We start from the raw sequence: 24,820 nt of genomic DNA on the forward strand, positions 1-24,820 counted from the left end.
ATGGACCAGATGAAGGTGAAGAAATCAAACAACATTTTCAAGCAACTACACATTATGAATGTTGGAAGTATTGAGAATTATAATATATATATTTATATAATTTGTTAGTTTGAAATCTTTGACTGTGCAGTGCACCAAGTGCACCTTAGGACGAGACGCCACTGCTTTTATGTTTTAGCAGTAAAATAAAGAATAAATCTTCATGTTAACACATTCAAGAAGATTAAAAATGTAAAAGTTGTCCAAATTGTGCATATGGCCAAATAGGGAACCACTATGGCCATAACTGGTACACTTTCCCTATGTAAAATACCAAAACTGCGCTAAAACCTTGTTTTCGCTTTGAAAATCTCATTGGCCAGAACCAGTTTCGGCCAGAAATTTAACTTTGGTTCCTAAATTGGCCAATCACATTGATTTCTTATGAGTGGCCAAACTAGGAGTATGGGAGTTAACATTATAGAAAAAAACAATTATTTTTCTCATGTTTTGAATCATTTCGGACGAATAAATGAATGTAGTTCTATCATGTGAATGTGATTTCTTGAACTCAAAAGGTTTCATGCTGATTGGTTATGTAAAACGGTGTATAATCAGCTATGGCTACAACTGGCGTATGGTCAAAACCGGTGCTTCCAGCCTAAACGTGAAATTTTCTAAACTTGAGAGAAAAATGAGAACAGCAATAGCCCCCTTGGTCCCAAGCCCAAACTAAAAATTGTATTTTTTCATGTAAAACACATTTGTTGTGAAATTTTATATTTTTCTTGAAAAGTCAAAATCATTAGCTTTCATTTCGTCCAAGAAAATTGAAAATCAGTCAATCGGTTCAATAGTTATGATTTTTCCTTAAAATAAAAAATTTGCTTAGTCGCGCTTTTTCTAGTCACCCTATTTCGGAAATGGTCACCCTAATCAAAAAAATCCAAAAACACGTGTATCCTTATTTCGGGTAAGAAACAAAATAGCAAAATTTTACGAAATTCGATGACCCACTAGATCGGTTTTTCATGGAATAGCATTAATGCCTTAATATCTTAGTTTCATCAATGCTTTTTGTTAGGTGTAGAATTACAGATGAAATTTTACTGCTTTTTATATTTTGCTATACAATATTTTTAATATTCGAAATATTTCAAATTATTGGAGCAAGACAAATAAATATTTGGAAAAAAAATGATAACTAAACAGCAAAACTGGGTACCTAGTGACTATACTATGCTAGACTATGCACAACCGTAAGTAGCAAACCAGTTTGTTGGCGATTTTTGTGGCATGATTTGGAAAATCAGCGATTTTCGCGACAGAATTTCATTCACTCGCGATTTTCGCGCTTGGCACTCCAAATCCTCTACAAAGCCACGAAAATCTCGAAATCCGCGACTCTTGTAACAGCCCTGTTGTAGTGAAGGCCTATTTTTAAACAATGTAGTGTAGGTATATCAGTTTTGGACACAGTGGTTCCCCATTTCGCCATACGTGATTACTTGGATGTCTTCTCATTTTGAAAGGTTTTGTGTGTTGTAGTAGTGAGATTTAAGATATATCGTGGTGTCGAAACATTTAAAAAGATTGAAAATGTGAAAGTTATCACAATCTCACATATGTCCAAATAGGGAACTACTATGGCCCTAACCCTATGACTAATTATGATGACAACTACCGAAAAACTAAACATTACATATACTTTGCAATTGGACAAATGGACAAATTGATGTGAAATTTTGCGAAAAAGTTCACGTCTTCTCGGTGAAAATCGAACTCACGACTCCTTGATCTCTAGTTAGGGCTCGTTACCCCTACGCCACGAGAGGACTCATGTACGCAGAAGTTAACCATGAGTCCTCTCGTGGCGTAGGGGTAACGAGCCCTAACTAGAGATCAAGGAGTCGTGAGTTCGATTCTCACCGAGAAGACGTGTAACTTTTTCGCAAAACTTCACATCAAACTTCCACTCGGCTGGTTGGCCGCAAATCACGAATCATAATTAATTAAAAGCAAGTAATTATGATGATTTTTTATAGAGAGCTGTTGAATCCTCTGGTAGTTCATTCAAAACCAGTTTACGAATTCCTGGATTTTTCCCGGATACCGAAAAACTTAAAACAGTGTGACGTCATAGTTCCGCGATTTCATATTTACCAAACATTGTTGCTCTTGGATGTTTGATATTAAGCAATACACAATGAATCAAACAAATAAAACTTTTTTGTTTTTTTTTTTACACAAAATTGTCATGCACAACTTGAAGAATTTAATCTAAGTTATTTTAAAAAAATAAGAAATTTTTAAAATATTGTGCATTAACAACTTTTTGAATATCGGCAGAGATTTTGATCAACAGATATAAACAATTCATTGGAAAATTCAAGAGACAAACATTAAAGATTTTTTCAACAAACCTTTCTTTATTGCTCGAACTGAAAGTTTTCTGAAATTAATCTTGGACCAGATTTTTGATTTATTAGGTAATCAATTCAAATTTGTTGTCATTACAACTTATAACTTTCGATTACGTAGAATACATTATTTGGCATGTTGAAAATAATCTTCTAGTATGTATGTTCAGCCGAAAGGGCGAAACTACGATGGGTGCCGCAGAGAACTCACTAGAGAAGGAAATTCTGAAAGGTATTGGAAATATATGAAAAAAGTCGCCTTGTGTATCTGAAATTTGGCCATAGTTTAACGAAACCGCAAAGTTTAATGTAGCCAACCCAATCTCTTCGAAGAATGCCTTCAGAATTATGCGTTGACTAGTTCTTAGAGAAATTCTTGATGTATTGATCCGTTGGATCCAATTAGAGATCTCTCTGGCAGAAGCGACATCTCGTTCAAGACATTCAACTTCTTGTATGTTAATAAAAATGAAATAGGCCCAAACAAGTATCTTCCCAGGAATCGATTGAAGACTTTACCAAGAATGTCACGAAGAACTAAACAAAAATCTACCTGAGAATACCTAGACGACCTTGCCATTTATTCAATCATCAAAGATCATGACATGTTTTTTTTGTGCATCTCACAAGAAATTCGCTGTAGGAATTCACTGGAACAAAATATCGTCAGGGATCTCATAAAGACTTTGTCATATATCTCGGACTAGACTTGAAGACAATTCTCTAAGAATTCAAAAACTTTTGAGTCAAAAAATTATGTTTTTGAAAAATACAACATCTAGATGAGGGAATATTGATCCATTCGGCAAAGTTAAAGCATTGATTGAGAGCTTCCCAAAATAATCATTCAAAATTTCATATTCTGATAAAATAGATGGCAACACTGCTTGATTGTTATCAAAAAAAGCCAATTATATGGGGGTGTTATATGCAAATACCAATAAATTTTAAAGATAACGATACTGAATGTTCACCAAAGTTGAAGAAAGTTTTGCGTCCTATACAGTCGAAAACGCAAATGTTCATGTGGCTGGCAACACTGTTTAAGAAGAATTTGCTTTTGTTAGTGGATATCTTAAGATCCTGACCATTTAGAAAGATGGCGTCTTCGGCAAAGTTGTTCAGTAGCTCATGCGCTACCATTATAAAAGCCATGAGATTCGGAATTTTGCCACTAGGCGGCGCTAGTGAGCATGATTTTTTTGTTTTGCGGCTATCTCAGGATCCTGACCACTTAGAAGGATGGCGTGTTTGGCAAATTTGTTCAGTAGCTCAAGTGCTACCATTATAAAAGCTCTGAGATTCGAAGTTTTGCAACTAGGCGGCGCTAGTGAGCATGGAATTTTTTGTTTTGCAGCTATGTCAGGATCCTTAACACTTCCTAGTGGCAAAGTTTCAAAATCTCAAGGTTTCTCTAATGATAGGAGCTACTGATCGCCTTTGTTGAAGACGCCATTTTCCTAAGTAGTCAGGATCCTGAGATATCAGAAAAAAAATTAATGAAAACTTTTGCGATAAAAAAACAACAAAAAATATTTAAATATTGTGAATTTTAGCTGAATAAAATTGAGGTTATTTCTGTGCTGCGGTGAAAATTTCAGGTCAATCAGATTACTAGATACCGAGAACTTGACTATTTTGTATAAAAAAAACGATTAATTCATTATCCTGATAGCCTTTTTCACTCTTTCTCTTGGAGAAACCCGTCCACATTTGATTTTGTCAGGGTGGCCAGTGAAAAGTCAATGTCAAATTCCCGGTTTTCTCCCGGTTTTTTCCCGATATTTCAAAAATATTCCCAGTTTGATGATATGCTAAGAAACATTATTGCGATTTTTTTTACCATTTAAAAAGACTTTTAAGTACGAGTTTTTTGGTCATAAACCAAAGCATTTCTATTAGGGGTAGACGGAAATATGATGGGATCGAGTCGAGTCTGGATATTAAACCAAAATTCAGTCGAATTTTAGCCGAACTATAGGGTATTCCTACTAAGACATGAATAATAGACGAGAACACTCGCATGGTCAAGTTGAAGGCGAAAGAGAAAATCGATGGAAGGAAATGGAACACTGCAGATACGCCATTATAATACTAACAAAAAAATCCTAAAAAGTGAGATTCCCTGATTTAAAAAGTCCCATAATATACGAATGATTAATTTTGGAACACTAAAAACTTTTGTTTTAAATGATAGGTATCCTTGAAAATAAATTGATCTAACAATAAATTCAAAGTATTTTAAAAAAAAATCTGTTTTGTTCTTAATGTGAAACAAAATCAACAAAATTGGTCATTCATAATAAATTGCTACGAAAATCAAGAATGTTTATCAAAATTAAACATTCAAAATTTGGTTTGATTTAATGATCTGAAAGTGCCTTCAATCATCAAAGTTAGATATGAAAAAAATTATCTATTGGATCTTAAGGAGAAAATAGATCATATATTAGGGAAACCAGGGTTGGTAGCGAATGGTTGAATTAGAAATAAGAAGTTTAGATACCTCTAGCTTGAAAAAAAAATTATGACTACTAAAAGAAACCTAACAGGAATCACGAGATGAGAGTTTAATACCAATGTTGAACATACCTAAGTATATTTCTAAGGCTTTTTTTGGAATTTCTCGTGACATCTCTTCAGGAGTTTGTTTTGGGATTTTTCACTAGCTTTCTAAGTAACTCTTCGAAGAATTTCGCCTAAGATACCTTCAACAATTCAGTCTAGTTTTTTTCTATGGATAACCACATCAGAAATCATCTATCCAAAAATGATTTCATGGATTTCCCTAGGACTTCCTACAGCATTCCCATTTAGAGCATCTTTAAGAATTCGAAATTTCTTCAGGAATTCCTTCAATTTTTTTTTTTTTTTTTTTTTTTGAAAAATTTCTCAATGAACGCTTTAAATATTTTTGCGGTCATTCAAGGAAATTTCAAGGAAATCTTTCAGATTGTTTTGAAGATTTTTTATATCTGGAATTCGGAAATAAAACCCTAGAGTAACCTCAGATGAAATTTGTGTAAGTTCTAAGTACGCCTTGATGAATTCATACGAGGATCACTGAAAGACCCTCCAATTTTTTATTAGACTTCCTGGAATATTCTTGATAAATTGCTAAGATAACTGAAAACATTAGAATCTCTCAATAATGACCTACAAGACATTGAAGGGTTTTTGGAGCAATTCCTAAGAGAATAAATATTTGAAAAAATTCTTAGAAAAATGCCTGGAATAAATGAAAAAATCGGCTTAGGAATTATTGTGGGGTTTCGTGGAAAAATGACGATACGATTTTTTTTTCAAAAACTCTGAAATAAGCAAATTAAAAAAGTGACTTTAACGATAATTTTTATTAAAATAGGTACTTCAAAGACCTTTACCAAAAATACAGACTTGCATTAAAGTAGTGATCAAGACTCTAAACAAAACAAATTTTCTAACATGATAAATGTTCTATTTTTCGTGCCTGTTATATTTGTTGCTCTTTTTCGACGAAGTTTATTATTCTTGCATAACAGGCAAAACAAACATTTTTTATAAATAAATTTGAATATTTTCAACGAATCAATTGCTCATGCATCAACGACACCCAACTAAAACTGTACTTGCCTTTACCAATATTACAATCTTAAGTTCTAATTCCTTGTCCAAACATGTTTTATGCTTAACTAAGGACTGAACATGTCAACTGGCAGTTTGATAGCGGCGCAGCCGAAAATTTTTTTGGTTGAGAAGATTTTGTGTCCCAAAAACGACATAGTCTACCATGTATTACTGTTTAAAAAAAATTTCCCTGAGTGTATCCGAAATTCCCTGAGAATTCCAGGTTTTTTCCAGGTTAAACAAAATTCCCTGAAAATTCCAGGTTTTCCAGGTTTTTCCAGGGACACCCTGTATAAAGTCAGCATTCGCCTGTGAAGCTTGTTCAAATTCGATTGAAAATAACGTTCAAATGGGATGCTGTTTGAATTTTAGGCAAAATAGTCAAAATTATTCTGTCGGGATTTTGTTCAGGATCTTCGCGGGATTATAGGGACAATATCTATGGGGATTACAAGCCGAATTGTATTACGTGCAATAATTCCACGAGGTTTAGGTCACAATCTGCTTTAAATCCCGTTAGGACTATTTTGGAATATTCTTAATATTCAGTTAAGTATCCAAACAAGATTTTAGTTGAAGGCCAACGAAAACGAATTGATCAAAACCCTATTAGGAATTGTATTAAACGACCATAGAAAGTTCGTTTAAAATCCCAATCGAGATATTGTTCGAAATCCGACCAGAATCAGAATTCAAGTTTAGAACTGTCATCGGAAATGGGATCACAATTTCGTGTAGAATGCCATCTGAATTTATTTGAAACCATCTCAGAATTACGATAAATTTTCCAATTCAGTAACTCACTGGGATTCCACTCCCACGGTAATAATCTTCTCTTGAATTGGTTTAAAAATCCGTCAATATTGACAATTTCATTAATAATTTAATAATAGGAGTTGCATCGAGGTACATAACACTATGTATGAGAGCCTTTTGAAGGATAGACGTGCGGCGATGGAAAGGTGGAAGCAGCACTACCGCTAGCATCAGAATGACGCAGAGGTCACGAATACAGATGATCAAGTGAGCTTTCCAAAATGACAAGCTTGAAAGTGAGAACTATCGAGGACTTTTTATATTGAACGTCGCTTATCAAGTGGGAAAGCTAGATACACTAAATTAAAACTCAAATATTTGAGGAAACTTTTTCATAACCAGATTACGTCAGAAACCAGGTTTTCAGAACATGGATGGATGCCTTGTACGAAATTCTTGTGGAAAAAATTGACAAAAGGGCAAGGAACTGGCTATCCAAGTAACATTTCAGTTCATTGTTTTATAGCTGGCTGAAAATGCAAAATTGCCCTATAGAACCGCAATAAACCTAATAAACTTACTACCCAGTAAACACAGGATTGTATACGAAAGGATATAAGAGTACAAATGTGAAGGCGATATACGTACATTATGCATGCAGCCTTATGGCGAACATACGTATTAGCCTCCACTTTTGAACTCTTGTGCGATATCATATACGAGTTACTGGGTAGGACAAGGAATACATTTGATAAAACTAAGAATTATGACAAAGCAGTTTCAAATTTTGTACTCTTTTGTGGAGCATTTCAGACAGATCTTGTGGTGCCTTCATAGTTGACTAGGTAGCTGATGAGATTTATATTAAATTATGCAAACAAAGTTTTAAACATTCTTATACGAATTCGTAAAAGTTCCTCTATCAAAAATATCAAAATAAAAACTTTTTTTCTTCGTCTTTTCTTGCATTTCTGGGGCACAATCTGCTTTTTAGCACTCTGAAGCACTTCTATGAGAACTGTTATGTTATTAACTGATAGCTTTCTTTGCCGAAGTGCTACGAATGCATCGTGTAACTGGTAAAAATATACTGTTATCCTGGACTCGATTACAACCGGCTGCTATATGACTGAGCTATAAGAATGCCCCTTCCCTCCCGTTACATTTCATACCTTTCCTTACAGTTGATGTAATGAAATTCCTGCTAAACTTGTAAGCTCAATCTAAAATGGGCACCATACTCTCGCTAAGAAAATACCAACAATCATCCATATTCAACTCCCTAATGGGGATGTATTAAACTTTTTTTATCCTGTAGAATGGAGGGAAACAAGCTACCCATCTCACAGTCTGAACAAGAAAGACAGAGAGAGCGCGTTACAACCGAACCAAGGGGCTTCAAACAGTCAAACAGTTTGTTTGACGGGGCCAGCTCAGTTCACTCTCGGGCCTGCCAAACCGAATTCGAAAAGGAAAAACTTCTCTTTTACGATTCCGTCCAGATCCTTTGATTGACATGCTCATTTCCTGTGTGGCACGTCCTGCTCACTTCTGCTCCTGTACCTCTGGCACCTCGCCGCCCTCTCTTGGTGGGGGGTATAGTAGGATTGATGGATCAGGAGAATGAGTGTTTTCGAATAGGAATCGATCCGGTTTGGTTCGGTTCGAGACGGTAGCCAAATTGATAAGCGTGTAAAGAAATGGAACAATAGGTAGGCAATAAAATAATTAGACATAAGCGATAGTTAAATCATTTTTAGCAATAAAAAATCAGAACAAAACTAAACAAATCAAAATTAGTCCCAAAATAAAATTAAATTAGCGATGAAAATTTAAAATGTTCCAAGAAAACGCTAAAACTAAGCACCGACAAAATAAAAAAAAATAGCACAAATAATCAAAAAGTTTCGAATGAAAGATGTTGAAATCGATTGCTATTTATAAAATTGTGAAATTTCTATTTTACTTTGGAAAATTTCACATATTTTAGTGCTTATCCTCAGTTTTTACTTAAAAATTTTTAATTTTCAAAATTTTTATTGTTTTTTTAGATTTTTTCAGCTAACAAGCAACATATATTCTAAAATTCTAAGTTGGGATTTTTAAATGTTAGTTTATACTCAAATATTGCTTCATTCGACTTATTATATTGGCCATTTTTGAATGAACTAGTGATAGTTATCCCATTCTTACGACATGATAATATTTTCCCCGATCGAATCAATCGAGTGCTTTCCCAACAGGAGGAGGTGAAAGTTCCGTCCACGGTAAGTACCAGTGGAAAAGTTAGCGGGGAGTGTAAAAGTTTGTTCCGACTTTTTCTTCGCGACTCGGCCCGTGTACCGGCCGTATCGTTATGCGGTTGCTCTGTTCGCTTTAAGACTTTCCGTCAAGCAATAAGAAGGATGTTCCGGTGTGTTACCTTGCAAGTTGGCAGCTGCTAGAAGGCTGATGTGGACCGTCAAACCGATTCTAGGGATCTGAAAATAGATATGGAGAAAGATGGAAAAAGTTGTTTCAGGATGGTTTTAGGTTGCTCATTTGGAGACGATTTGGAAAATTGCGCGTGGCATATTTCACGGCGAAAGTGAATTTGGAAATTTATTGTTCAACTGTGGGTGAGATGGAAAATTGAAATACATTCAAATTGAATGGTAAGCATTTAGCACTCCTAATTTTGGCAAAACAGCGAGTTTTATTGATTTTTGAAACTAGCCTAAAATTTTAGATCTTTAGCAGTATCTGTGTTAATCACTGAATGACTGAACACTAAAAACTACTCACTGAAGGGAAAAAATATTGCCCAAATAGCAAAAACTGAAAACTAAAAGATTGAAGACTGAAGAACGAAAACTGAATACTAAATACTAAGTAATAAAACTAAATACAATGTAAAACTACAAAGAGGTTGAAGATTAAGATTGAAGGTTGAAAACTAACAGTCTAATACTGACTTGTGAAAATTAACGACAAAGGCTGAAAAAAGAAACTGAATGCTGAGAAAGCAATCTAATTGTAAGAAGATTGAATGATGTATAAAAAAATAACTACTGAAGAAAGAGCAGTCTTGAAGCCGTAAACATTAAATAAAGAAAAACTAAAGGTGAAGATAAAAGACAAGTGTCCAAATGCAAGTCTAAAAAATGAGTATTGTAGACTGAAGACTATAAATGTAAAATAAGCAATTGAAGACAGTTTTAAATATTAAAGACGGAAAACTAATAAAATTTAAGAGAAGACTAAGGACTGAATATTGAAGGGAAATAACGGAAGACTCAAACTAAAATCAATAGAAAACCAAGTAAACTAATAGAAGACTAACTACTAATAGCTAAAGACTCAAAATTACAGATTGAAACATGAAGAATGAAAACTGCAAGATACAGCTTAGCTTAGACTGACTACACATATCAATGGTTGCTATTCCGTGATTGACCGAAGTCAGTGAAAATGCACAAATAATCAACTAGAAGATCGGCTGGGATTGGCCATAATCTTCTTCAGTGTGCATAATTCAGTGCCTCTATTTATACAGGGTCAATAACGGCGCCGGCCACGTACTTGCAGTCAGGTGGGATTGGGGGAAGGAATGTTAGTGTGTAACCTTTGTTATTTGGAGACCGTGTTTGCCTCTGCATTTCCACAAAGGTTACTGGGAGGGATGTTTGTTAATGGCAGGGCTGGTAGCAAAAAGGGATGTCGAAAAAAGTTATTTTAGTGACCAGATTTGAGAAATAAGTGACTAAATAGTGACTTCCGATTCTCGAAAAAGTGACTAAAAGTGACTTGAAATCAAAACGTTATTTTTTTTTTCAGTTCTAAAACACTGTTTTACGATGAAGAAGGGAATACTCAATATGATCTACTGTAGATACCAAATTTGGTTATTTCCAAAATTTCAAGATATTGACACCAAGTAGTTTAAAAAAAAAATTAGCATTCACACAAATAATCCTTTTTTAGCAGATTTCTAAACTTTTCAAAATTTAAGATAGATGTTTTGAAGAAGATCACCGTTTGTGTCTTTTATATCACCAAAATATTTTATTTAATAATATAAATTTTAAAAACAACTTGGCATACCTATTTGTGAAATCAATTTGTTTGTCATTTTACATTTACATTCATACTCCCAAAAAATCACTTCTTTCAAAACCGCTAACATTGAATTAATTGTGAACTGTATAAATCTCATTTTTTTTCTATTACTCCAAGTCTATAATAATTTAAGATTTTGTTTAGAAAAAATATAAGCGCATAGATAAAGTTGGATCAAATATAAAATGCGCGTGAGGATACTTTCTAATAGCTTTATTTTGTGTAACTAGATCAAGATTACGGAAAATGTAATATTTGGCCATCAATCAATATTTCAATAAAAACGATGATAAAAGATCGAATATGATTCTTAAGACCAATGTCTCATAGATGCGTCTACGAACGCCGAGCGAAATTGAAATTTTCCATCAGCAAGTTTGATGGGAGGTACGTTTGGCCGAAATGACATTTAGCATAAAGACGATAGGTTTGATAGGGCGTTCATCTGGGTTATGCTTTTAAAAAAGTTATTAGCACAAAGCTTCTGATATTTTAATCAAAATTACTAAGGCACGTTCATGATTCACTTGGTTTTGGTGGTTATAGTTGGTCGAATTTTTTTTTTTTTTTTTTTTTTTTTTTTTTTTTTTTTTTTTTTTTTTTTTTTTTTTTTTTTTTTTTTTTTTTTTTTCTATCTTTATTAACGAGATTTTTAGCCCTGGGCTAGTTCATCTCGAGTTGGTCGAATTGTCATAAACTATATAATTAAAAATACTTTAATACCGCGCATATTATTGTCAAACATAAACTGCGTGGCTTTCTAAAAACCTCCCGCCGAAGTGAATCAGAAGTACCAAGAATAAGATCCGACTCCCCACATTTCTTTGAAGAAAACATGCATGATTTCATTAGCGATTCAATGAAAACGATAAATTCTCAGGAGTATTTTTGTATTATGTATTAATCCATTCTCAAACAGCTTCGAAAGAGGTTCTTTCAAAATTTATTCCTAGAAAGAATTGATAATATACTTTCCTGCAAGATGCTTAAATACATGCATAAGAAAAACAGAGGAAGAAAAATGCTTATACCCTACCGAAGGTCTATCCGGTCATGTTTAAAGGTTTGGTTTGTAAATAAAGACTATCCTAAGAAGTATGGATAAGTTTCTAATCCCAAATAGAACATTAAAAAAATATTCTTTGTTTTGTGTTTTAGTGTTAAATACCTATCATTGATTTTGTAAAACTTTAAAAAGATAATATGGTTTGGTTAAAAAAGACGAATTTCAAAGACAAATATCTAATAATACACCACAAGAGTTTTTCAGAGATTTTTTAAAAGAATACTTAACATTTCAACCTTTAGTTTTACAACAATGAACTTACACCATACTAATGATAACTTATATACTCTTATAAATTACGTGGAACTCTATGAATAATAAACTTTTTTCACAAGAAAACCATGAACTAAAGTTTTGAACTGACAGGAAAATAAATTAAAACTTAGCCTAAACAGAAAGAAAGCCGATTCGTAATTTTCTCTCGAAAATTTAGCTCAAAATAGTTGAGAAAAGTGACTTTTTGACGAAAAAAGTGACTTTAGTTGAAATGGCTTCAAAAAAGTGACCAAGTCACTAAAAAGTGACTCGCTACCAGCCTTGTTGAATGGGGAGGATCGTTGGGTCACAGGATTAAATTTGATAAGCGATTAGACCATGATAAATAATTATTTGTGAGATATCTACATGCTTATATGTAAATATAATATTTTCATTTGATATGAACAATATCTATGTAGAGGAAAATTATGCCGACATTTGACGAACCATTCAAAGTGTGTTGAAAAATCATATTTACGTCTCACCATTGTAACGATTAAATGTGCAGTCATACATATTTTATAGATTAGAAATAGTAGCATGAAACGAGCTCACAAATTGATCCGTCATCCTTGATTGAGCAGCAACAATCCACTATCAACTTAACTCGTTTGCTCGGCTATATAAAAGCACTCTGAGAAAATAGGCGCGCGACATGAGAGGAACAACAACTGACGACTGCTCGGGCTTTCTTGACGCACTGCCCAGGAGCAAGCGTCAAGGTCGAAGGATCAAACACTACTCTGAAGAATGATAACTGCAAGATACAAACTGAAAACTAACGACTGAAACTAAAAACAAAAAAACTAGATAATGAAGACATAAGAATCAAGAATGATGACTGGAAGAAATCTCATTATTTGAACACTGAAAAACTGAAACTGACTTAAGAAAGATAGTTGGAGTCTAAGAATTAATGAATAAAGAGTGAAGGCTTAATAACATAAGACAAAAGACTGAGGAATGACTACTATTCTAAAAACTGAAAGAATAAAAACTATTCAGCAGACTAACAACCAACAACACTAAAACTAAAACCTAGAGATTTGGCAAATGATAAAAACTGTGTACTGAAGCAGAGAAACGAAACGAACCGTTTGAAGGATAAAGACCAAAAACTACAAAACGAAAACTGGAGAATGGTTACTGAAGATTGGAAATTCCACACTGAAGGATCTTCAGACTGAAGAATGAAACATAAAGAATGACGACTAAAGCTTGAAAATTAAAAACTGAAGCTGAAAATAGTCTGAACAATTGAAGACTTATATCAGATGAATTAAGACAGAAAACTGAAGACTAAAGACGAAAAACATTCAAAACTGCAGATAGAAAAAATACAACTGGAAACTGCAGACTGACGAATGAAGACAGAAGAACCAAGAACGGTGACTTAAGGCTGAGAAAGTTTGAAATTTGAAAACTAATAATTACAGATCGACAACTAAAAAACTGAGAATGAAAACACCACGACTTAAATCTTAAAACTAAGAACTAGAGAATAAGAACCAAATACTATAAACTTAAACTACAGATTGAAACATGAAGAATTAAAACTGCAAGCTTCAAACTTATAACTGACGTCTGAAGTCCAAAAACTAAGTAATAGAGACAAAAGAAACAAGAATGATGATTGTAAGAAATCTTACTATTTGAAAAGTGAAAAACATAAACTGACTGAAGAAAGACAACTGAGGACTAAAAATTTATGAACAAAGAGACATGAAGGCTAAAATACAAAAGACTGAAGAATAACAACTATTAATTAAAAACTGTGAGAATGAAAACTATACTGCAGACCAAAAACGCTAAAACTAAAACCTGAAGATTGTAGAATGATTAAAACTGAATGATAAGGCTGAAAAACAAAACGAACTGTTTGAAGAATGTACACCAAAAACTGCAGACCAAGGATTGCAGAATGGCCACTGAAGAATGAAATAAACTGATCTAATCTGAAGCATAAAGAATGACGACTAAAGACTACAGCTTGTAAACTGAAAACTGAAGCTGAAAACAGTCTGAAAATTTGAAGATTGCAACCAGTTGAATTTTTACAGAAGACTGAAAACTGAAGACTAACGACCAAAGACACTAAAAACTACAGATCGAGGAATTACAACAGGAAATTACAGAATGACGAAGGCAGAAGAACCAAACATTATGGCATAAGGATGAAAAATAAATGCAATCGTTTGAAAATTACTCATTACATATCGAAGACTGAAGACAGGAGAATGAAAAACGACAACTGAATTCTAAAAACTAAAGCCGAATTCCATCCATAATGAGTCTAAAATTATAAAAATTGTTCTCGATAGTTTTCGATTTGGATTAAATTTTGCACATGTTTTTGGAATGATACAATAAGTGTTTTCCATAGAAAAAATTATCATTTTGACGCAAGAATAACTTATGAAAATTACCAATAAATTTTTGCATGCATCTTATCTGAAAAATTCTAATTCCTAAACTGTTGATTTAAGAGAAAAATGTTCTATAAAGAAGTTGTAGGAAACCGTTTGGATTATAAGAAAAACACTGAACACAATATTTTATTTATTTTCATAAAAAATTATCAAAAATAAAACTTAAATTTTAAATTACACAAAAACCCCCTTTTTTATTATTTTTTTTTTTTAATTTTCACCATAGAATTTTGATGGTAAACAGATGTTTGAGACAATGTTTCGTGATGGAGAAAATTTAAATAAAAAAGTTTTTCTAAGAACAACTTTCGGCCGATTTTCAAAATTGTGATTTTAGTCAAAATTAATACGTTCTGATAAAACAATAAGAATATGGAAATATTTCTGAACCATAATGATCACATGATTAATTTCTCTAGAAGTATCCATTTTCCATAGGCCACTTTTATTAGTTATTCGCAATTCCCCATAAAAGAAAATAAGTAAATGGAAAGAAATAAGGTCTTTACTCTCGAAAACGTATTATTATTAATAGAGAATCGCGAATAACTAATGATAATGGCCTATTTTAATTTTTTTTTTTGCAATAAACTCAATATTATTCTAAAGTGGCTACTTTAATAGATGTTATTCATATAATCATTACGGTTCAGAATCATTTCAAGATTTTAAACAATATATCAAAACGTATATATTTTGACAAAAAAAAAAACAAAACTTTGAAAATCGACCAAAAGTTCTTCTTAGAAAACTTTTTATAGAAATTTCTCCATCATGAAACTTTGTCCCAAACATCTGTTTAGTATCAAGACTCTATGGTGGAAATTAAAAATGTTTTTTTGTGTAATTTAAAATTAATTTTTTTTTTGAATTTTTCATGAAAAAAGAAAATATTTTTTCAGAGTATATTTTTTCTTGTAGGCCAAACGGTTCACTTCTTCATAGAACATTTTTCTCTAAAATCAACAATTTCGGAGTTATAATTTTTCAAATAAGTTGCATGCAAAATTGTATAGGTCATTTTCATAAGTTATTCTCGAGTCAAAATGATCGATTTTTCTGTGAAAACAGTTATTGTATCATATCAAAAACATGTGCAAAATTTACTGCAAATCGAATCGAGTTCTGTGACCGACCGATTTGACATGGAATTCGTCTAAAGACAAGAATTAAATACTAAATACTTGAAACTCAAGACCAAAACTAACTACTGAGGACCGGGGGGTGGAAATATTCGCATCATGAAGCACCTCATGAGTGTAAAACAACGCAAAACAAACGTGACAAACTCGCGAAAAGGCGAGAAAGTTCATACCCGCCAGCTTGGGGGAACATACTAAAAGAAATAGCAATAAGTTCGTGAACATTTATTCGCGACTAATCGAACAAGATGTGATTTTTATGGTTTCGAAGGACAAATCAACTGAATATCCATCAAATCGACAAAAAAAAAACAGTTTATAGTCAAAAACCTTTGAAAACTAGAAATCTTGAATGAGAAATAGCATTTTTTCAAAAACTTAATTGACTCTGAACCGCTCCGAATTCGCTTTAGCTTCGTTTACTCGCGAGCACGACAGGTGCGAGGGAATCAGCACTCCGATGTTCGTGAGTATTTTGTTTCTATTCCGGTTCAGCAGACTTGTTCGCTATTTTGCATCACTGCTGAGGACTGATAAATGAAGAATAACTGAAAACTAGTCTGAAGATCCGATCAGAGACACCAGAAACTACAGGTTGAAGAATGAAAAATGATTACCTAAAATTGCAGACTAAAACTGAAAGATGTAAAGGTTCAAAGAGTAAATTCTGAAAAGAAGAATGTTGACTAAAGGCTAGTAAAATTTATCAGCGTTCGGAAATTCAAAAAATTAAGATTAAAAACTAAAGACTTCAGAGTAAAACGGAAAAACTAAATACTGAATTCAAAGGATTATAAAATATCAAGTAGAACTATAAGATTTAAAACCAGACCGCAGAAAATAGATCATATACTGTATGTATTTAAACTAGGGACTATAGACAAACTGAATAGACGAAGGACTAATGTTTAAAGACTATGAGCTAAATATGACTGGAACAAGAAGAACAAGACTGAATACAAATGACTGAGAACTAAAAATTTTAAACAAAATACTTAAGGACTAACGTTCAAAATCGGAAGATTAAGACTTAAAACAAGAAATGGTGTCGACTCAAGATAGAAGAATGAATAATGACAGAACAAGAAAGACAGAGATCTAACCGTCTGAATAAAGACCAAAAGCTACAGATCGAAAGCTAAAGATGACAACTTAATACAAAAAAGCGAATACAAAAAAAAATGGAAACTGAAGACTAAGGGCTGAAGACTGCTCTTCAGACTAAAGTTTGAAAGTAGAAGGATAAAAACCGAAAACTACTGAGGAAAAAATCTATCCCTTTGAAAACTGGATACTAAAAACCCTAGGCCAAAGACTGAAAAATAAAGATTGAAAGCCGACATCTGAAGAATGCAACTAATGGTTTATAAATAGGCTCAAACGTTACGGCTCATATAAAAAAATTATTTTTTCATACAATAAGCGTTAGGAGAAGGAGGGAGTTAAATATTTCGAATTATAGAGTTACGTTATAAATGGAGGATGCCTAGCTGAAAACTGAAGAATGAGTAGCCGAGACCAGAGCTGATGTAGATATTTCCTTCGATATTTTGACCATCGTGCCCTGCGCTCTTATTACTATTCAGGTGTTCATCGAGGTACTATTTCCACCTTTCTATAACATCACATTTCAGAAGATTTCAGCAGATCGATTGATAAAGCTGCTCGCTTTTCAATTTAGACTACCCATAGCCGTCTTATAAGGGAAGGTTACGATGGTGTTACACGGGGTTTTCAACCGGACGATTTTTGTTAGATTCTACATGTCGAAATATGAAAAAACCCAAAGCCTTTCGGGTGATGGACCCGTGGTGTAGCCAGGAGGGGCTCTAAAAGGCGCAATTTTGTACGTATATTACATAATTAGGGTAATTGGAAATTTGACAAACAATATTTTTTTAGTATTTATTGTGATGGTAGAGAACAGAATTGACATTAATGTATGTTTAAAATGTATTTTTCCATGCCACACGGGTAGAAATCAGAATCCAAAAACAAGATTATGACTCATGATATCATGATTCCAGCGTGTTTTCGTCTTATGAAAATACGGCTCCATCCCATTACCCCGAACGCCATTACCCCGAACGCCACTACCCCGAACGCCACTACCCCGAATGGGTCACTACCCCGAAAGCCACTACCCCGAATGGGTCATTACCCCGAACGCCACTACCCCGAATGAGCCATTACCCCGAATAGTATGAAATGTAGGTCAGTATCTTGCTTTGCGGGCAAAAATGTTAACCATACTGTTAAAAAACTCATTTGACTTTTGATGTATGCGTCTCTAATGGTAGTTAGTGGTGAGTAAAATTCGTCAGCAAATGATCATCATATATTTTCCCTTCTTCCATATGTCTGCTATTTTTTTTAAATATCTTCTTATTTTTTTTTCTGAGGCAGTACATGTTTCTCAGTTTAGTGGGCACTTTCGCAGTCTAAGGGGGTCATTAACCAATTTCATAACACCAAAAATTGCCATTTTTGTCACCCACCTACCCCCGTCAAAACACTTTTTCTATGGAAATTTCACAAATTTTGTATGAGGTGTAACATTTCGAGAAGGACCTACCATAAATATTTTTGTCACCTTCACCGTTATGAAATTTGTGAATGGGCTCTTCATAAAACAAGCCTTTTATTGACTGAGAGCTTTCCTAATCAATTAACAATTCTTGTACATGTGCTTCTATGCCCAGGAATGTCAAGGAAATTTTCGATGCATTAAGAACCACCACAGGAGGATTTCGAACCTATACCCTCAATATGGTCTTGCTGAACAGCTGCGTGCTCATCGGTAGTTAGGCTTCTCGATGGTGTTTATATTTCAATTTTGTTTTCAACAAAGATTTTCCTTTCTTATGTATATAGGTTGTGTGATAGCATCACATTGTTACAGTGAATATTCACGTCATAGGTGCAAGCATTTCACCAGAAATTTGCCCTTCTTTCTTAAATAGGCTGTTCTTCTAAGTTTTCGTTGGATGACCCATGTAACCGCTACCCGCTAATCAACCTTTTTGGTCTTATAGGGCTATTATACGGCTAAAATAAGGTATGTCAGCTCTTTAATAGCAGTATATTAGCACGCAGAATGAATGAAAGTGCTATTTGGGGAGCTAGTCACGCTAGTATTTTCATATGGAACATATATATATTTTTTAAAGGAGGTGTCCTCAAGGCATTCATTGAAGATAATCCTGCTATAACTCTAATAAAAAATACCCTTTCTTTTATCTTTTTGTATTAAAACAGTGAGGTCGATTATGGAACTTCTTACACTTTTCCACCAAGATGATCAACCACAATATTTTTTTGTGGTTACCTTGAAGAAATTCAGCTGAATGATCCCACAAACCAACGAAAGTTTTTACTTTAGAGGCGATCAAATGGTGTCGTTTTTCTATTAGGTTGGTCTTTTAGCTGGTTGCATAGAACATCACTTGCAGCGATAATATCAGAGTGATCATCTACAGTACTGATCCGATTTTGTCAGCCCCATTTGAAGGAAAACTTTTTGTTCCTATCATTTCATTAAAAAATTTTCGCCAACATCTTTTTAAGTCATGTTGAAGATATCATGAATATGCTTCAAGTAAAGAAGAAAAAATATTGAAACATTACTTACATTTTTAAAGAGAGCTGAAAAACATTTTCAAAAAGGGGCTGACAAAATCGAGTCATCTATGTATTCCCATCGTTTACGAAGCAAAATCTTTTACAAGGTCTTAATGGTAGTAGAGGAAGTGAGCGTCCAAACCCAGATATTACTACACCCTAATTTTGTGCATTTTATAGTTATCCTTTTCATAATAAATTCACCCTTCTTTTCAAAATAGACTGTTCTTCAGAGCATTGCAGAGTAGCTATGGAGATCTCATGAAATTTAGTGAACAAAGCCTAACGAAACTTAGTAGGTAAAAATTATTTGCTGAGAACTTGTTTAATACTTATAAATAATCGTAAAATTATCTCCCCACCTTCTGATTATAATTAATCTCAATATGTCATGCATTCGGGGTAATGGCGTTCGGGGTAGTGACCCATTCGGGGTAGTGGCGTTCGGGGTAATGACCCATTCGGGGTAATGGCTTTCGGGGTAATGGCGTTCGGGGTAGTGGCATTCGGGGTAGTGGCGTTCGGGGTAGTGTCATAGAGTCGAAAATACACCATGATTTGGACTCACGATATCATGAGTCAGATTGCCGTAACGCAACATACGCGTTAGGTTTTTGTAGCTGATTGCTCGGAATCATGATTCAAAAGCCAAAAATGCTGAGTCGCGCATCCGTTTATGATCGACAAAATCAAAAATAGGTTAAAAATAGCATATATTAAGATTCGAGCCAAGAACCTTCCAATTGTGAGCCACGTACTCTACCACTCAACCTCTTCGTCGTCTTTATTTGAGAGTGATCGATACGAATCAGATGAAACAAAGTGCGCCGCTTAGTGTTTTCATACTGGATGTTACGCTTATGAGGAATCATGATTATGACTCCAGGAACCATGATTTGTGATCCTGATATCCCTTTCGGGACGGACCATATTTGAGTGATTATTTCAAAATTTTCCTTATAAACTCATCATCTCGTAGAACAAAACTTTCTTTATTTTGGCTATTCTATCAATCTATGAACTTTTTAGGGTCAAATTCAGACCAGCACAATTGTGCTGGTCCGTCCCCAAGACGGTCGATGTTCGAAAAAAAAAATTTTTTTTTATTTTCTTTTTAAATTGTTCCAGTCATACCTTTTTGAAAAATTTTGGACCCGTATTTTTTTATTTCGTCTTTAGGGTGCTCTTTCGTGGAGTAGGGTGACCCAAAACTTCAGAAATAATTTTGTTTTTTTTTATGTGCATTAAAATTTAAAAAAATACTTAATTACATGTGATTAATATATATGATTTTTTTTTAAATGGATCGAAAACATTGTACGAGATATGCAAATGCTTCATATTTTCTCTAAGATTCAAAGCATTAGGTGACGATGACGTTTCTCGCTTTAATTCAAGAACTAGTCTACGTCATAGAAAAATGGGTAAACATACATGTGTGAAAACTTATTGTCTCAACCAAACCATCTTGGTTTTGCTATGTTTGTTTATATCCTCAAAAATTGTATAAAATTTTTTTGTTAAAAATAATTTATGGAATAAAAATGAAAATTGAATATAATTATAAAACTTCGAATTGTTTAGTGGAATACTTATAAATAAATAAATGAAAACCGAATTTAGTACTGTACCATTTAATTCCACTAGAGTTTGTATCTTTTGACAGATACGCGTAATTTGACCTCCACTGTAAGGCCGTTATCAGAGTCATGTACTAGACTCGAAAAGTAAGTTTATTTTTCTAGAGACACTTGGACCCTTGCCCGACAGCTTGGACGTTGATTACCAAGACGCATTTTTAAGCGCAAATAATTACCATCAAATTTCTTCTTTTTTTCTGACGCTACAGAAGCCTGCTTCTCTACTACTCATGAGAACTTCCACAGTTATTAACTAACAGCTCTCTTTGTCAATCGACCAGTTTTGCATGTGTATATCGTGTGACAGGTACTATTGTACTCTACGCTCAGGGAAGTCGAGAAAATTTCCTTTACGAAAAGATCCTCAACCGGCTGGACTCTAACCTACGACCCTCAGCATGGTCTTGCTGAGTTTACTATTATGGCTACCTAACCCCCAATATCAAATTTACTTGATTTTATTTTTTACATCGAGTATTTTGCTTGAAATTGAATTTACGTCATTATAATATTAGTTTTAAGTACTTGGTAGGAGTGAAAGAACTAAGACGGATATCTAACATATAACAGGTAATTCAAAAACCCTTTTAGCAACGCATTGTCAAAATCAGGTCATTAACCATATTAAAGCATGAATTTACTTTTTGAAATTGTTACACATATATCAGCTATTTGAAAAATTACATGAAACAATCAATTTTTTTTTTCGAATGTATTCTATTATTTGAAAATAAATAAACTGACAATGCTTCTAATAAGACAACCCATAAGACAGCTGCGATCAGCAGGCTTTTTTGTTTGCCATGAATTTTTAAAGTTGTGCAATCGGTGTGACCGTTAGATTACAAAGGAAAATGTAAAGCTCTGAGGAACGATTCAAATATGACGTCCATTGTTTTTCGGGATTTCTAGACCCCCCCTCTCCCATCTTTCACGCTTTTTGAATACATAATTTTTTCTAACCTAATACCTAACCACACTTTCATTGACCCCCCCTCACCTCCTCTAAATGATGAACGTAATTTTTTAATGACCCCTGACCATACTCGTAAGTTTTGTTTTCCTTTTCGTTTCGGTTACATGGGTACTTCTAGCTGTCAACCCTACCATGGAAAGTTTCCTGGTAAGCATTATGCACGATTATGACCTTTGAAGGGAGCATCAACGGACTAGCATGCAACGCCAAATGGCACAGTGACAAAAAACTGAGCTGAAGCGAGAATGTAGCCCACACTTCTTCGATCGATGCAGCTAGTTACTTTGCAACACTATACGCACGGCAATGAAGTCCAGATTTTAATTTTTAATATATCAGTCTCAACAATAATCTAGGCTCCAGAACTTTATACATTGCTTTATAGTTTAGTTGAATATTTCATAGTACTGCAAAAGCTTAAAGTTTGCCGGTTTAAAACGCATTTCGTAGATCAACATAATAAACAATATTTTTGCAAGTAATACCAGCATGGGCTGCATACATCAACCTAGGGCTGAAAATCTCTTAAATAAAGACAATAATAATAATAATAATAATGCATACATCAATAGTACGCCATTTAAAAGACTTTGCAGTTCAGAAGCAAATAGTAAGTAAAGGTTTTAAGCTCCAGTTGTCCAACTTCATAAATATTATAGCAGATATTGAACCAGCATGCATTGTAGAACACCAAAATGGATTATCGATTCAATATGGTATTAACAGATTATCAAAGCAAAGGGACATTCAAATATTACGTCCATTGTTTTTAAGTCTATCTAAATTCTTCTTATACTCACTATCACGCTTTTTCCCAAGCCCCTAGTACATGCACTGTCACACTCCCCTAAATAATATACGTAATTTTTAAACGTTCCCCAAAAATTTTACTGCTTCTTAAACTTTGCTATAGGCGATTTAAGACAATAAATGTGATTCCCAATCTATTTCAAATATGGACTTATAAAAAAAAAGGTTTTAAACCAAAGCTATGGTTTTCTGTTACATAGTTTTTGTACGGTACATAATTGTTATGATTCGTATGTAATCACTCATCCATGTTCCAATACAATATTATGCACTATTGTGGACATTAGAACCAGATTCAACCACTTAACTTGATCAAAATACTGAAAATGAAAATTGGTAGTCCACAACGAACATCGACCGGGTAAGGGCCGGCACCAGCACAATTGTGCTGGTCCCACTTTATCTCTCCAGAAATTTTTACTGTGTGAATCAATTCACATTTGGTCTTCACCATTTCAAAGAATGACTCTTTCACTCTCGATTAGTATCTGTGCATACCTAGAAAAAACGAATAGTTGAAAAGTTGCGACAGATAAAACTTTTTCAATTCTTACGCTGTTTGTTTACATTTTGTTTACCTTGAGCTGGTGTTTTCTAAACACGATGTAAACAAAAGTTTTTGCGCTTAATTACAAGTATCAATGATAATTCAATAATCGAAATCAAAAAAGTTTGGTAAAACAATGATTTATTGGCTTAAAGAATCATTCAATGTCATGGGTGCCGAACAGCACAATTGTGCTGGTTCGTCCCGAAAGGGATATTATGACCTAACCAATTTATGAATTTCATGATTTGTAAATCATGGTGTGGGGATCAGATTTTTATCCGTGCATAGGCGCAATCGGGATGGGTTTCTTATTGGTATGCTATTCCAATAAAACCAAATTTGTTTTGGTGTCCATATTCCATGTTAGTTACGCCAATGACATAAAAATACATTTTTTAAACATACATTAATGTCAATTCTGTTCTCTACCATCACAATAAATCAAAAAAAAAATTGTCAAATTTCCAATTAGCTTAATTATGTAATATACGTACAAAATCGACCCTTTCAGAGCCCCTCATGGCTACACCACTGGTCCATCATATTTCTGGTGGTTCACTGGTTTTTCATATTTCGACACCTTCCCTTGTTAGTTTTATTTTATTTTTATTTTTTCTACCAAGCCGTTGGAGAACGATACCAGCAAACAGCTTGATCCTGTGTCCAAGAATTCAAACACAATTAGAAAATTAGCATCGTCATCACTTCCATTACTAATTCGGACCTGCCCCACTCATTACGCAAATCCGATTTGAATCTCCCGCAACCCCCATCCCCAAAAAAGTGGCAAGGACATCATCGCCCGGTTCTCCCCGGTAAAACAATCAACAGGAAATTTCAAAATAAACTGTTGATCTTTTTTGGGGCGGCGATTATTTGCACTTTTGCCTTTGCACGGCGCGTACGGTATCGGTTGGTGCTGTTACTTCTCCGAACCTGGTCTATTAAACGGGACGCCATCCAACGCCCCTCTTCCTTCCTATCTGTGTTCGTTCAGGGACGGGGACCGGCAGGACGCCGGCACCTTCAACCTACAACACAACTCGATGCGCGACGACCACTCAACAGGTGGCCAATTTCCATTTTGTGCAAACAAGCCATACGACGACGATGACGACGCACTATGGGTAATCTAGTTGGCCAAAAGCAAATGATGTTTGTTTGTTCATTCTTACTGCATAATATTGTGTAATTTGAAACAGAATTTGTTTATTTCAAAAGAACTTAAATTCTACAGTAACTTCCAGGAGAACTCTCAAGATGAAATCTTAGGGTAACTTCCTAGAGATCACCTTGAGGAACATCCTGAAAAACTATTAGTGGAACATCCGAAGAACTTTCGGAAGAACTTCTACAGGAGCTTATTGAGATGCTTCTAGAAAAAGTTTCGAGTGAACTGCTACTAAAACGTCCAGAAGAACCCTTGCACTGGAACTCCCAGAGGAACTCCTAGATGAACTCCCGCACGA

At 34.1% G+C, this 24,820-nt stretch overlaps 1 protein-coding gene across 2 annotated transcripts in view; it reads right to left on the reverse strand.

The window, feature by feature from the left end:
• The window catches only part of LOC5572256 (signal transducer and transcription activator), a 331,142-nt gene that overhangs the window by 223,934 nt on the left and 82,388 nt on the right, over positions 1–24,820 (reverse strand). For both annotated transcript variants that reach the window (XM_021839340.1, XM_021839336.1), the window contains exon 2: positions 9,184–9,241. The gene's annotated coding sequence lies outside the window, so the exon portion shown is untranslated. The remainder of the gene's footprint in view (positions 1–9,183; positions 9,242–24,820) is intronic.

This window comes from Aedes aegypti, chromosome 1, assembly GCF_002204515.2.
Source record: "Aedes aegypti strain LVP_AGWG chromosome 1, AaegL5.0 Primary Assembly, whole genome shotgun sequence".
NCBI classification, from domain to species: domain Eukaryota; kingdom Metazoa; phylum Arthropoda; class Insecta; order Diptera; family Culicidae; genus Aedes; species Aedes aegypti.